This window comes from Saccopteryx bilineata, chromosome 4 (genome assembly GCF_036850765.1).
Source record: "Saccopteryx bilineata isolate mSacBil1 chromosome 4, mSacBil1_pri_phased_curated, whole genome shotgun sequence".
Taxonomy (NCBI): Eukaryota; Metazoa; Chordata; class Mammalia; order Chiroptera; family Emballonuridae; genus Saccopteryx; species Saccopteryx bilineata.
The window spans coordinates 182061852-182078348 of NC_089493.1; the positions used below are offsets into that span (position 1 = coordinate 182061852).

Consider the following 16497-nt stretch of genomic DNA (forward strand, 5'->3'; position numbering starts at 1 on the left):
AGACATTTGGAAGAATAAAAAAATGTCATTGCAATACGTAAAGGACTCACTTTGCAACTCTATCAGCTCTCAGTAAACAAAGCTTTAAAACACATAATTAACCTGTCAGTGTTGGAATCCGTCCTCAGTGGAACCTGTATCAAAGGCAGTGAGCACAATATTGACAAGGACTCTGAGCGCAGCCATAACAACTTTATCGGAGTTTTCCTACAAGGCAGGCCCTCTGCTTCCTGGTTCGGAGAGTAAAGTGGGCCCCATGAGATGATTTATCTACTACAGGATATCCTTTGGAAAATCTCTGTTTGAAGCAGACACTCCACTCAGAGCCAAGCGCTGCCATGCCTCTCCAGAAGTTGGTGGGCCTGGTGTCTGAACTGAGCCCTTAAACATGTGGAAAACACAGAGGTAGGAAATCGCTGGGCCAAGGCACTCTGATTAGCTGCAGAGCACACGTATGAAATGCCCCTAAAGACCGTTTGGTGCATTAACTACCAGAGGCACAATCAAAGGGCTTTAACCTGCCTCCCTGGAATAGCTTATGGATCTGGCAGAACTAAGGACTGTCCATAAAAGGGAAATGGAAGGCTGGGGAGGGGCGGCTGCATGGTCACTGGCCCATTATGCAACGCCACGTGCATGAGGAGGGCGCTCATTCCCGACTCTGTTGGCAATCAGATTAAGCCGCGAAGCAGAATTTATTTTTTATTACTCTTATCTTTGTTTATATAACTAAAATGTTATTAGTGGCCATAAAACGAGCATTATCTGGTTCTTTGAAAAATCCAGCCCTGGTATTTGACTGGTTGACCTCTGATAGTGCTGGATTCTATATATTCCCTCTCTGTGGTGTCTGCAATTGCCTACTACCGACTCCTTTCACATTCATTTAGCTCAGTAGTTAAGGTCCTGAGTCAGTATACAATGGGTTATCAGTTGAGTTTGTACTAACTTACATTTGTGCTGTTCTTATGGGTATAACTTAGCAAGAGGCTTTTGTTTCAATGTGTATGCTAGGCCCAATTTTACAGGTTTTGCCCAGAGAATCACAGGTGACACTGTGAGAACAAAGGTGACCATGCTCATGAATACCACCAGCCCCTGGGTCCTGCCTGAGTCAACCATCCTAACACAGAGTGCTGGGGAAAAGAATGTGAGAAAAGTTGTTATGGCTGACGTCCACAAGTAATTCCTGTCAAATGTTCTTTCCCAAAACGTACAGCAGAGGCTAGCTGCATAAAAATCATTTAAACTGAGTAATTAGAAATGCCTGTCTTCTTCCACAGAATGTGTGGAGCTTCAGCTTATTTGCCAGAGACACACAAAAGATACTTCAGTGAAACCACGCTTGTGTGGAACCCCTGGGGACCGAGTTCATTTCCATGGCTGAGTGTTTTGGATGGCTAAGGGTTTACCCAGGAAAGCACAAAAAAATATTGACTTTCAATTTTGTTCTTCTCATATTGAAATTCTTCCAAAATGTACCGTATGTTTTATAAAATAAGTATGTTTTATACAAAGTATGCATAATTTAATTTAGCCTTGATAAATCAAGGTCATCATTTGGAATACCCCTTGTTCTAGCTCATCACAGTAGAGAAAAGCCCTAAGTGACTTCTGAGGTTATAGGAGGGCTGTTTTCCCCTGTACGAAACGACCCCAGGTAGCTATGGTTTTTAAATTAGTTCTATTTTCTTCAGTTGCTTTGTCTTCCTCCTGGTGTCCTTTGTGCCTTCTACCCTGCTCTTCTAGTCTAGAAGCACTGAAATCAGGAAATCAAGTGTGTTATTGTAGAACCGGAGAATGGGAGAAAGAGGCTCTGAAGGGCAGTGAAAGGTGATCTCCCCGGGTCAACTGCGTGTTTAATCTCAACTGTTCAGATAGCGTTTTTGCAATATTGGGAAGTATCCCTTGTTGAGGGTCCTAGGAAGTACCGACTAGGGTCCTGAGGGTTTTATGCACACACATTGATTTGGTCGGAATAAGGGTCTTTATTATTAGGCTCGCTTTTAATTTATACGTGAAAACAAAAATCTGAAAATGGTTCAGTTGCCTGCACGAGATCATCCTCGTCAGAGCAAAAAGTGACACTGATGTAGTTCAAAAAATTACACTGACAAATACTTCCTATTGATTTAGAGAAACAAAAAATTGTTCATATGGAAACTTTAAAAAAATAACAAACTCAAAGTTTTTCAGATCCAAAGGTGTGTGTGTTTTCTATCCTTATACTATATTCATTTTTTATTTACTGCCTGACCCTTGGCTGTGTTTCTTATGGTAAAAGTTGTCATATTGCTATCTATATTCCAGGTAAGTGGCATGCTTCTAGTTTTAAGAATTACTTAGAAGAGTAACATTAATTACAATAATGCTTAGGAGAACTTTCAGCCAATTAGAAACTGTTCACCTGCCCTCTCTTTTCTTAGAGGAAAACAATCTTAAAAGATGGGAAGAGACTAGTAGTAAATAGATGAGTGAAGATGTCTTTTTAAGTAGAAGGACTCATTATCTAGGAGTTGCTACACCGAGGAACAAGATCCGTGGGCTTTATGAATTGATTAGCTATGACTGTGATGAAACCACTGACTTGAGAGGGGGGTGTTGGCATAAAGCATCAGGCATAGAGAATTGAACTAAATTTTCACGTGTAATTTCATTTTCAGTTCTAGTCAATTGCCATAACTAAAGCAGAGATTTCTTCTTGAAATAACTCTGCTTCACAAGTGAGGCAGAATATGAATCATCATTAAAGAATGAATTCACTGATGTTTTTCTTTCTGTGAATGTTAGTTTGGGAACAGTCTCTGGCATTGACATGTGACATGGATGGCTTACAGAGGAAAGACATTTTATCTAACTTCTATCAATTTGAAAGCATAGGCTTATTTACTAATAACTCCAAGAACCATTGAATTTATTTCTCAAAGGAATGCTAGTAATCATTTGAAACTAAAACTTTCATTGTAACACCTAAGGACACAAAAGTTTTAAAAAATGTCTAGTGTGTTCAAAAAATTGACCCAACATCATCTTAGGGAAGGATGGCATCTGAATCTGAAATTCTGGAACCCAAGTTCCCTTACACATACACATCCTATGATAAATGTCCCTACTTCATTCAACCCAGCTGAATCAAGGCAGCTACTCTAAGCAATAGGAGAAAGGGCTCTAGTCAGTCTCCATTTTCCAAAGTTCCATCATTGTAATACCACTTTCTCAGCTTGCTATATCTGTATGTCACCTATACAATTAGATACTTAATAGTTTTAAAATCGATTATCTTTTTTTTTTTTAAGGACACTTTCATACCAATGTTTTCAGGGGAAGAAAAACAAGTAAACTTTCTATCGCTACTGTAACTAGAAACCTGGCACCCTCCCAAAAATAAGAGGGTATTATATATGGTAATCTTAAAGTTAAATTGATGTTAAGTTCTAGCCAGATAAGGCTGACAACCTGAAGGAGTTTTCTGAAAATAGAGATCATTGAATGTTAGGCATTGCAGACTTATTTGCCCCAACAGAGACTTTCTCCCTTAGCATCAATCAGAAGGTTTAAAAGAGAAACAGAAGACAATGACTTTCTCACGATGTGATCAGTTCTACTTACTATCTGTGTAAAATCCAAAATCATCTCCTATACTACCCGGGACATGTGCCCCATACTTTGGGAAATACTGCTCAAAGTGATTAGAGAACGGATTCACTCTTCTGACTCAACTTCCTTAAATTACAAATCAAAAGAGCTGAGCTTAAAAATAAGCATTCTTTTGAAACTCCAGCATCTGACACTAACTTTCTCCCATCTTGGAAGTCTTCACTTTCTTCACGTCTGTGCCACTAATGATAAGAGCTATGACTTGCAGTGTGTCTAATGGTTTACCAAAGCACTTGCACAGTCACTATCTTTTAAACCCATCCTCGTGGGATATGTATTCCAGATGAGAAAAGTTGATGGTTGGGTAAGTTAACCAAAATTATTTAAAACATCTGCAAGGAAAACAATCTCTTATGCCTGTAAATAAGTGTTTTCCAGACCTTGCTTCTCAGTCATTGGCTCCTGTTTTCCTCACTTTGAAACTTTTCCTTCCTACCAACCTCTTAATTGTAGGACTGTTACAAGTCTTGTTCTATATTTTCTTCTGTTTTTACTTGCCTAACATTTTGGAGGTTCACTCATTGACTCAACCACCTCAGCTAAACTCACCTCCAAACTCCAAATCTACGCCTGTAGCTTTGATCTCTTTGGCCAAGCACCAGACTTTTACTAGCACCAGAGCGACCGAGCCTCCCCAAACACGTCTAATTGCCGCTTCAATTTCAACATGACCCAAGTTAAACTTACCGTCTTACTACCTATCAATGTATTTCTTGCTTCCGTGTTCCCTTTCTCACTGAAGGAAATACTGTTCTTTGAAACACCCAAAATAGAAAACTTGCGATCATATTTATTTCTCTCCTCCCTTCAATTTCCCTTTTAGTCATGTTGATTTTCTCCCCCACTGAACTTCTCTGGCTTTTCGTTTCGTCACTTTCTCCCACTCAAGTTGTTACCATTTCTTACTCAGGCTATTGCAGTATTGTACTTGTTTTCTACATGGTCTCCCTCTGTTTCTTTCTCCTCCAGAATTACCTTCTTCCAATACCTCATCACGTCAGTCTGTGACTCACACTCTCAGCGGGCTCACCTGCCCTCTTTACATAGTGTATATTCCAAACCCCTTGGCATGATGTTCCAGCTGCTCCCACAGCTGACGTCCATCTCCCTTTCTAGTCAATACGTCCCACTCAGACATTCTGGAGAGTAGGGCGTGTGGACACATAAGAACATCAGCCCCAGCCTGACATCTGTGTTCATGTCATTCTTTGCCTACCTCCTCTACTCATATTCTACGTCTTTAAATCCTAACCTTATGATGTTTCTTCCAAAAGTTTTACTTGATCCTGAAAGTCAGTTACCTGCATCTTTCTAAGAATTTATAAAATTATGGCATTTATCCTATAACACGTGGTATCTTAGTTTCTTTGCGCTATAAAGTTTTTCCTGCAATAGTTCTTACATTAGATAGTCCTTGGGATCAGTGACAGGGTCCAATTCAAATGTTTATCCTCTAAAGTATTTAAGTTAATGCCTTACACAAAGGATAATTTTCCAAAGATTTCTAGAATAAATACTTAGATAAGTCAGAATAGAATCCTACTAGATGTTTGACGACTCCATTAGACATAATAATCCTATCCATCGGAGTCCACTGCTCTTAACGTGATAATATGTAACTCTGATAATATATCATCCCCTAACTCACATTCTCAACTGACTCAACCTGCCCTTTACATATAGTGCATATTGCAAACTCCTGGGCATAATATTCAGGGTGCTCCTATACCTGATATCGAATAACTAGTTTTATTATGGAAAACTGCTCATAACGACAAAAGTAGAATAACATTAGTTTTGTGCAACATGCACTGCATGTGATTATGTGAGCATTAGATATATATTTGCATGGAAGAAAGACTAAAAGGAAATCATCCAAGTATCAAGAGAAGTTGCCACTTGATGGTCAAGTCATGGGTAATTTTTATCTTCCTCTGCACACCTCTCTGAGTTCTCTAAATTTTCAATAATAAGACTTCATTAGCATCACAGTCAGAAGTTAAGTGCGGCATTCCAATGAGGAAACACACAGGGTCTCCGCACGGCCCCACCCAGCAGAGGCTGCCCACGCATGAAGGAAACACTGGCCGCAGTAGTGCTGCTCCCTCTGAGCCCCTGGGGTGAGTATGTTTGCTTCTCTAGGCTCAGAGCCCAGTGGTGGTTGGCCAGGTGAGGCACGCTCGCTGTGACCTCTGGGTGCAAGGTGAAGCGACTGTGTCTATGAGAGAAACGGGACATGTATGAGAGGGGGCGGTGGAGAGGACCGATCCTCAACAGAAGTGCAAGACATGGGAGAGGAGCTTCCTTGTGGATGCACAGAAGACCATGGTGGGGTGGGGGGAGGTGCATGGAGGTGGATGCCAAACTCCAAAAGAGGCGGGCTGCAAGGTCTGGAAGCCCAAGAGGAGCATGGCGGAGGACGTTCTCCAGCGCCTGTCGGAAGAGCCCCTTGCAGTAGTATGTCCTACATGGTAGTAAATGAGAGTGCCTAGCATTTTAAAATATATGTTAATAAAAACATGTAGAATTCTGGGGGGAAAGGGGAATTGGGGATGACCTCCTTCTCTGAAAGCCAGTAGCACTTAGCAGCTGTATCGCCCTAGCTCACACTAAACGGATGGTGGTGATGACCTCCATGGTGACTTCCATAGCAATGACCTTTTGCTGTCTTCTAATTATGTGGCAGTATTGTGCGATATGCTCCTTCAGTGATTTCTGTCCTCTGGTGTTAGGGGCTGGTATGAATATTAGCTGGTTCACAGATGAAGAAAATGAGCTCTCAGGCAAGTTAAGAAATATGGTCAAGGAACCGATCGGAAGTGGCAGGCCTGCCGGACTGATGACAGCTCTTATACAACCAAGGCTGTCCTCCCTGCTGCTGTCTACTACTTTTCCATAAGTACTGGCTGGTGTTCTTCACACTCTACCTCTACCATTCAGAGGAAGGACTGGGTCCTCACCTTCTCCTGCATCCTCAAAGGTTCTGGGAACATAGTAGGTACTCAAAATAACCTTTCTCCTTGGTGAGAGGCTGGTTGGGAATGATTTCTCAGCAAAAAAAAAAAAAAAAAAAAAAAAAAAGCGTTATTCCAAGATAAGCCTTCAGGCATGTTTTCCAACCAGTGGGTCTATATGAAATAAATGCAAATTGAAGTTCCAAGCCACAAAGCCAAAAAAATAACTGGGATTACTAGAAAGCACACCCATGTTTTTTCATTACCGGCCTTAGGATTTACTATGTTAGGCTTAATCACTTTCAACACTAAAATGTTATTTAAAAAAAAAGTCCAAAACAAGCAAAGACTTAAAGAGCTAGGACAGAGGGAAGGAAAAGTTTCTTCTCTGGGAAAACAATGACACTAATGACTAGAGAGAGCCTACACTGGACCCCAGTACGTGACTGTCTCAGGTGCTGCCCGCCCAAGGGTCTCGGTTCAAAGGCACGCGGGCCTCTCCGCCCACTGTCACCCTCGCTGCCTCAGTTTACTCACCTCCTACTGCCCCGGCCTCTCTGCTCTGTGGAAGGACTTATAACCATGTTAAATGTGCTTCGGGTTTGGATAGAGCTCTCCAGAGACCCTGAAGCACTTCCCAGATTAATTTTTTTAATTTATGTATTAATAACTCTCACAGCACTCTCCCTCCTCCTCGATTAGGATAATAATATCCATCTCTTCTGAGACAGGCAGGGGGTGCAGAGTGATGGACATGCAGCAGACGTTTAACTAAGGAAACTGTAACATAAAAGCATAATTAAAGCTTCAAAGGCAAAGCAGCCAGGGATCTTTAAAGAGACACCACAGTGGTGACCAAACAAGCAAACTTATTTTCCCTCCATTCTGGAACATTCAGCTTTCTGTCATTCAAGATGGCAGATATATATATCTATATCTATCTCCAGGAGTTCCTAAAGGAAGTTGAAAAATGAAAAGTGAATGCTCGCAATGACTGTCCCAGCTGAGCCCCCATATTATATCCCCAGTCCCTTGAAGTGGGTACAACAGAAATCGGGGAATGCCAGCTCCCCTCCCGAGGTCCTCAGTGGATTCTGGTTTGCTCCCTAATCAGAGCTCCCTGGGTTTCGTAACACTGATATATTTTTGTTGCTGTTGTTCCCAAGAATTGCCTGTCTCAGAGGCAGTATATGATTTCTCAGGGAACGTGAGAGAGAGCCAGCGGAGGCACTTACTGTTTCAAAAACATTCTGGTTTCCCTTTGTCCTTTCAACAAAATAGCTTTAAACCAATGTTTAGCAAAACATGGTGGGTTATGCGAATTCCCAAAGACAAACTTTATGTATGAATGTCAGAGGAGACTTAAAAAGTCAGGTCCGAGGAAGTGGGTTCAACGGGGGATTTAAAACCTAGCTTTTGGATAGGCAGCAGTATTTCTTACAAACTGTCTGAAATAGCTCTCATACAGGCATCATCAACGCGGACACATAGTAGAGAGGGGTTGATCTCCTTTCCTATCCATTGCCTGTGTGCCACAACTAGAATACAAAGCCCCGTGAAGATAGAAACTGTGTCTTGACTGACTACACTACTATGCTTCCGGTTTTTACTGTGCCTGGAAGTAGTAGGCACTGAATAAGTACAGGGTGGGGCAAAAATAGGTTTACAGCCATTCGTATGGGAAATAACACAAGAATAAACTCTTGTGTTTTGTGTACTCATATCTGTAAACCTACTTATGCCCCATCCTGTCCTTTTTGAACACTTAATGAATAAATGCCACCATACCCTTAACCACCACTAACGATTAGGATAAAGATTCAATAAAGTTCCTTATTAACCCACAAAGAAAGAAAGAATCAATACCACCCCATTCAAAAATCTTTGTTCCTAAAGGAAGAAAAGAAAAAGAAATCTTTTCACTTTGTCTCCACACACTTCCTGGTAGTCTCAGTAAGCTTGTGCCAAAATATACCACCCAATTCTTCCCACAAAAAAACAAAAAAAACAAACAAAAAAAACAGATCCCTAAATCAGTACAGTTTGTTGTACAAAACAAGACAGCAACAAGATCATCTTTCAAAGTAACAGATGTGGGGGGGGGGTGAGCTAAAATAAATAGATGATACTTCAACTACCTTTGGTTTTTGTGGGTTTATTTATTTATTTATTTATTTTTGGTAATTTATTTTTTAAATAAACTTTCCCCAGCTCTCTTCCCAGGATGTAAACCTTGAGCCAATTGGGCTCCATTAAAGACTGGAACCCATCCTGACCATCTGGGGGCTGGAAAAGCACTGGTGAGTTCCTGAGGTCCAGTGGCTTCCAGAAGGACAGGACTGGTCACAGCACCGCCAGGCCCTGCGGTTGGAGACTGCACAATGGGCTCTTTCTCAAGGCTGGTTTTTCTAAATTCAGTCAAGAAGGCACATCATTCCTTAATCAGGCCTGGCATGGGGTCCTGGGGTCCTGCTTGTTTGTTTGAAAATTAAAATATAAAAGGAAGAGCGAAGCCAGACACATCTACGGAAGAGGCTGAATGTTTGTCATCAAAGGTGGCGGTGTGCAGGGCCGGATCTTTGCCCATGGCATTAAGACAGGAAAAAATAAAAACCAAAACATTGGTAAGTGGGGTGGCGGGGAGTGAGTTCACCTTTCACCGAGACTTCCAGGGTCTTTCAAAGCTCTAAGAAAAGGATATCAAGATACTAAACAGAGACCCATTCTAACGTATATATACATACATATATAATCTATTTGGTGTGGCTTAGTTCATATTTGCACACTGCATACACTGACACATGCATATATGTGCACTCATTCGTCATTTAACATGTTCCTTCAGGAAGGGAACTGGACAGAAAACCAAACCCTTCTCAGTACTGCGCCATTGCAGGGGCCTCCACTGGCAGCCTTGCTCAGGTGCATTACAACCCAGCTCACTGTTTCACAGAGAACAGATTGAATATAATTGCCATCTCTCTCTTGATGACTCAGGGTCACTGTCATTGTGAACAGCCATTAACATGCTCCACAGTAATAAAGTTTTTAATCTGCTTTTTAGGTTTTCCGTTTCTGCCCTTGACATTAAGCTGTCACATCTCCCATCACCAAGTCTGCTCCTAACAGCTTGTCTCTAGTTTGCTCCTTTGCTGTAACTTGGGGAAACAGGTAACATAGCTTGTTAAAAATTACTGTTCCAGTTACCTTAAAGTCTATTATTTTATATGTTTGCTTCTTCTTCTTCTTCTTCTTTGCATACTTCTGGTGTCATGGTGAATATGAGAGACTTAAGGCTATAGGCACATTCTTCCTGAATAAATGAGATTTCGCTACATTCTTATGAGATGGTTAAGACATGGCTTGGAGTCAGATGAACTTGGGCTAAAGTTTAAGCTTCGCCAATGACCAGCTCTGGACCTTCAGAAAGCCACTCAACCCCTCTGGCCTTCATTTTCATTATTTGGGAAGGGAGGTGTGATAGGGAGGGGGTCAGTTATGGAAGTGGTATTATTGTAAAGATTAATTGATTTAATGCCTGTAATGAGTTTAGGTGATGGCCTCCCTGGCATCAGTCACTTAAACAGTGTTTGTTTTATTACTACTTAATCCTCACCATAACCCACAGATTTACACTAAGGTATTTATGTGCATCCTTATTGCACAATAAATGTATCTAACTATAAACTACCTAACCACACATGAATTAACAAAAACTAAATGGCAATCTGTCTGGTGCTGACACTTTAGAGCATCAGCGAATACAATAGCTGCTATTAACATTTATTTAAATGAATGTCATTCAACAATATTTTGTATAAATTAATGCCTCTGATATGCAAGACTCTGTGCTAGGCACTGTAGGAGAGTAGGATGAACTTAGCATGGATCCTGAGCATCCTCTTAAGTAACAATAATGAGAGCTAGAAAGGTATAGGGAACTTCTGATGATAGAGATAAGGCCATACAAAAATTTAGAAAGAATAGAAAACATTCAATACCTGGAGCTGCGAGGGAAGATTTCAGACAAAAATGGTATTTCACTGGATCTTAAAGGACAGAAGGATTGGGCACAGGAAGAGGAATGGCATAAGCAAGACAGAAGTACAGAGGCAAAAAAATCACTGCGGGTAAAAGGAGCCGCTAACCGTTCAATGTGATCAGAGCGTAAGTTAAGATGGGTAGTGGGCAAGGAGGTTGGGGAAAAAAAGGGCAAAGCCTTAATGGGGCGTGTTTGAACCCCAAACTAAGGAGTTGTGGCTTTAAGAAAGAGGAAGCGGGTAAGGGTGTATGAGGGGAAAGGCTTTAATGCCAACCATCAGGAGCCATTCCAGTAATTAGCACTGAGCACTCGTATGAAATGAATACAACACTATGTAGATATCCGTTTTCTTCATAAAAGTCACAGGACTGCAGCCAGGTGTGAATTCCGTCTTTGATTCATGTTATAATTAGAAACCCATCACACTTCTGTGGTTTCCCTTTTCAAGTTATAGGCACGTGTATGTACCTCCTGAATGTACCGTAAACAACTAGCTGAAAATGTCATCTTAAAGTCATTTTTAACTATCCTCATAATTATCGATGTAGAGGATAAATTTCAAGTGCCTTAGTCATTAAAAATAAAAATATAGGCTAGAACATTTTTAGGCATAAGGTGAGCATGGCTGTAACTGGAACTATATTTAAAAGGCCATTAAACTATTTTTAATCTGCTTTTTAATATGCTGGCTCATTTCAAAATGATTTCCCATAAAAATAACTTGGGCTTGAAAGGTGTTTTTCAAAGTCATATTCAAAACTTAATGCAACTGACTCAGAACTGCCCTTTTTATTCTTTACAAGTCAAGTTTATAATTTTGCATTAAGTATCTTCTGCTTAATAGGTAATTAGTAAGTACAGGTTCCATATAGACTCGGCAACTTACATATTTAGGAAAAAGTAGGCAACAATGAATTACCTGAAACCTATGCATTTAATTGACTTTTAATTAAACTTACACATGTAAGCCTCAATCTAGGTAAAAATCAATGACTTGGCTATTTATATTATACCATAATTTATATTATAAACCTTTGAGAGATGATATTTGAGAGGCTGCCTTGCTCCACCTTTCTTAGCTTTTATTTATTTATTTATTTTAGTGGACTCTTTCTCATCTAAGTGTGGGACAGATAACAGTTGTTAGAGTGTCAATGTCATGTAAAAGGTGGGAAATACAAGGAAGTAGGTTATAAGGAAGTATGTTACAAGGAAGTATGTTACAAGGAAGTATGTTACAAGCCTGTGGGAACATCACGAGAAAAGCTGGTACAAGAGAACTGAATGGGGTGGGGGAGTCAGTGTTGCTAGAACTGGGCTGGAATCCCAGTGTTAAGTAGCGATATGTTCCCAGGACAAGTCACCATATGGCTTTGGAGCCTCTTTTTCCTCACGTCCAAAATAAAACAGCTGCACTTGATGCCTGGAGAGGCTCCTCAAAACCCTCAAAATGTTGTGACTCTCGACATGTGGGTCAGTAAAAATGAAGGCCGGTCACAAAAGGCCTGGGAAGCACCAGTGGGAACATACAGGAGTTGGAGCCATTCACTCTTTAATGTCACAGAGGAACAAATGCTGTGGTCAGTAGAATCTGGGGCATGCCATGTACTACATTTTAGGTATTCATGGCGCATGTCAATATTTCCAAAGCTCTGCAAAGTCCTAGACCAAGGAGTGGTTGAATTTATTTGACTCAACATTTCCCAAACTTACCAAGAAAAACCTCCCTCCCTCATCTCCCATGGGCTGTACCTATTGACATCCCAAAGAAGTGGTATAGAGTACTCCATAACTATCTGGAAGATGAATTAGACCAACACCATGGTATAAGTCTTAGGTTTATATCAGATACCAGAATCTGAAGTGTAGAGGGAAAAAAATATTGACTAAAGACATATCAATACAGAGATCCAATTTTGTGGCTAATTAAATGGTCTTGATGAAGTTCCAAGAATCCTTTTGCAAATAAACATGCTATCTGCATATTGCAAGGGTGCTCTAAAAGTAAAGAACAATAGTGGAAGAAAAGAAGCCACTTTCTACTCATCATCACTCCCACTTTTACTTTGGGTGGATGGGGGGGATTCTCAAGGGAGTGAACTCAAGATACAAGGAATTACTAGAATTATAGCTTATTTCAAAGAGGATATAGTCTAATCCCCTCATTTTTAGATAGGGAAACTGAGGCCCAGTGACCAACACTGAGTAAAATCTAGACACCCTGATTGGACAATAAAAGGACTGCAGTTAATAGCCAGGTCTCGTGACTGGCTCCTTGCCCACGACTACTCCAGCTCAGCCTTTGCTTGGTTGATTTATCTGTCTGCACTTTTCTCCGCCCTCTGCTCCTCACCAACCCCACCACCGTATTTTCTTTGCAGGCAGCTTAAATGCCTTAAGCTGTATAAATTCTCTGAGAGATTTCAGTGATTAAATAAAAGAATTGTGAGAGCTTAAAACACCTAGCCCAGAGATCCATTCGTATGTAATAGGAAGCTTGACTTCTCTCTGCCACTCTCTCTGCCTTCTAGAACCTTGCCTCGAATTTGCAACTGCAAATTTAGCACTGGGTTATCTAAACATATTATGAAACTCTCTCATTTTTTTCATGGGAGTGACTTGTTTTTCCAAATAAAATGCACAAAGGCTAATTTTAATCACCCATAGTGCCCATTCCTATGCTATACACCTACAAGGCAAGCCAGCCAGTACTCAGTGTTGAAAAATTATAGAAATTAAGGCGATATTAAAATAATGGTTATTTTTACAAACCAGCAGCAGGAGCCCCTTTCTCCTTCAAATGATATGTTGTGGGAAATCAAAACCTACCAAGGACATCCCTGATCAAGACAGAACTCAATTCACATTATAAATTAGTACATATCAACCCTGTTGGTTTTCTTGGGTTTATGCATAAAAATTTACAGGTTTTTTTAAAGTCCTTTGGGGCAAGGCAGGATAAGCACAAGAGTATCAATAAAATAAGTTGCTTTTTAAAAAGAGAGAAAAGGGAAAGGGTAAGAAACAATGAAGACAAAGTAACAAAGATGGTGAACCAAATCCACACTTAAGCCATGTGGTTCAGCCCAGGCTTGGGAGCTTTCAGGAGGCAGCCCTGAGTTAGGAGAAATGGGCTTCCACCTTTCTTCTTCCCAACGCGCAGGGGACAGTCAGTGAGCTAACATGCACTGCTCACTTGCAAAAGACTGGGTTGGTAGGGGAAGAGCACCGATGAGGATAAATAAAGCCAGCTCTATTTTCTCTGGCTCTGTTTAAAATTCTTTAGCTAAGAAAAGATTCCAAATAATAGCATCTAAATTTTCTGCCTCTCCTGGCCCACCAGCCTGCTTCCTGAGTGCTTGAGTCTATAGAGTGAGAAAATGGAGACAAGATCAAGTTTATTTAAAATGAGAAGACCTAGACTTTAGGGGTGACCTGACCTCAAGAGACCACATGGCCAGGAGGACAAAGACTTCAGTGAGATAGGGGTCTTACTCTAATAATGAGGTCCAACAGATTAACTATCTTGCTTCAACCACTTATGAAGACAAGGTCTTCTTCCCCAACACAAGGCATGTAGCTTTCATAAGGATAAAATCTTCTTACAAGCCAGTGGCTCCAATCACAAACATGGAGGGTTCGTTCTGACCTCTCTGATCCTCTGTGTGCCAAGCCCACCTTACCTTAGGAGGTGACAGTTACTGTCAAGATAACCCCAGTACAAGGCATTAATGGCAGTGTTGGGCATCACCTGCTAGTCTGATGTAGTAAAACCCTTGGGTAAAATTTTGGCAAAGGCTAAATCATGGACTGTTAATAAAGTGAGCCCTGAAGTTTCACTGCCTGGGTTCATATCCCATCTCCACCACTCGATAACTAATAGCTTCTTTAATTTCCCCAAGCCTCAATTCCTCACCAGTAAAATAAGAACAACATGGAATACAGATGTTATAAGACTTGCATGGAGGGGTGGGGTGGGGAGGGGCACAAAGAAAACCAGATAGAAGGTGACAGAAGACAATTTGACTTTGGGTGATGGGTATGTAACATAATCAAATGTCAAAATAACCTGGAGATGTTTTCTCTGAACATATGTACCCTGATTTATTAATGTCACCCCATTAAAATTAATAATAATAATAAATAAACAAACAATAAATAAAAAGAAAAAAGACTTGCATGAAAGCCATGCCAAATACTTAGTACCTGGCAAGAACTAATTGCTCAATGATCATTAACTAAAATGAGCCACACTCTGCATTTTTCTATAGGTTTTTCATAAATATCTTCTTAAATATTCACTGTATCAAGTTCACATTCTATTCAATGAAAGCCTAGACAGGCCCTGGCCGGTTGGCTCAGTGGTAGAGCATCGACCTGGCGTGCATGAGTCCTGGGTTCGATTCCCGGCCAGGGCACACAGGAGAAGCGCCTATCTGCTTCTCCACACCTCCCCCTCTCCTTCCTCTCTGTCTCTCTCTTCCCCTCCACTGGAGCAAAGTTGGCCCAGGCGCTGAGGATGGCCCTGTGGCCTCTGCCTCAGGCGCTAAAATGGCTCTGGTTGCAACAGGGCAACGCCCCAGATGGGCAGAGCATCGCCCCCTGGTGGGCGTGCCGGGTGGATCCCGGCCGGGTGCATGTGGGAGTCTGTCTGACTGCCTCCCCGTTTCCAACTTCAGAAGGATACAAAAAAAAAAAAAAGAAAGCCTAGACAAATGATCCCAAAATTGGTAGACAATTTTTGACTCTACCAAAATAAAAGGTACTTCATACTACTACTATTATACCACTGCTGCACCACCTGAATTACTAAGCATGGTTTTTTCCCCTCCTCTTTCTGTTCTTCTTTCCTTTCTTAATATTCCATTTGCTCTCTCATTAGCTTGGGCTTTTAAAAATGTATGTACATTGTATTTCATATCCCATCTCTAGCACTACTGGGATGTGTGGTGTTGTCCAGTTTCTTAACCTGACACTCGGTTTACTCATATGTAAAATGAGAATACTGTAATAAGAGTATCTAACATAGGGGTATCATGAGAATTAAAGTAATACCCATAAACTATCTATATGTAATAAAGCATTAGTAACTTTGAGCTATTTTTTAATTTCCCACCATTAGGCAATGAATTTGGTTAAATTCTCTCCCTGCAGTCAAAGGGGTAAAAAAAATCATATATTTCAAATAGCCTGTATGAAAATCTAAATACATGAAGTTTAGAATATTAACAAAAAGTTCACTTCTACAAGGCACATTTTTCTGAATGTCAAGACTATCATGATGAAATAGCCCAAACTAAACTCCTCTATCCAGACACCTCACTACTAATGCTCCCAGAATTTATACCTTCTCCATCATTTTGGGAAACTATAAGTAGGTTTCCACCAGGATAGGGTCGTAGTTGACTTATGACATAGCCACAAAGGAGAGCAGTTAGGGAGGAACGGTGGGCAAAGAAGGAGCGTGCATCCCTCTCGCTCACCTCCTAGCTGGACCCTCCTGAGTTCATTATGAGAAGCTTCTGTACTTTGAGGCAATGACAGTGTGGGATGGATCTGGAAGGAGGACCAAGATATTGCCTTATTGGGTTCTCCTTTCTATAGCTGCACTGTATTGTTGTATGGAAACAGGTTCTTGAACGTAATTTGAAGAGATCTAAGTTAGAATTTAACATCCCTTACCTGTTTCCAAAAGAGGAAAAGAAACAGGGAAAATGAGAGGATGAAGGAACTTTGACCAGGAAAACAGTGGAGGCGCATATTATTTCCTGATGGGTGGAAATCCTTATTCCACAGTCAATGTCATATACTTGGGCTAAGACAGGCATACAGTTGTTTGTTTGT

General features: G+C 40.8%; 1 protein-coding gene across 8 annotated transcripts in view; it reads right to left on the reverse strand.

Moving 5' to 3' along the window:
* The window catches only part of EBF1 (EBF transcription factor 1), a 389332-nt gene that overhangs the window by 81699 nt on the left and 291136 nt on the right, over nt 1–16497 (reverse strand). The window lies entirely within an intron of this gene.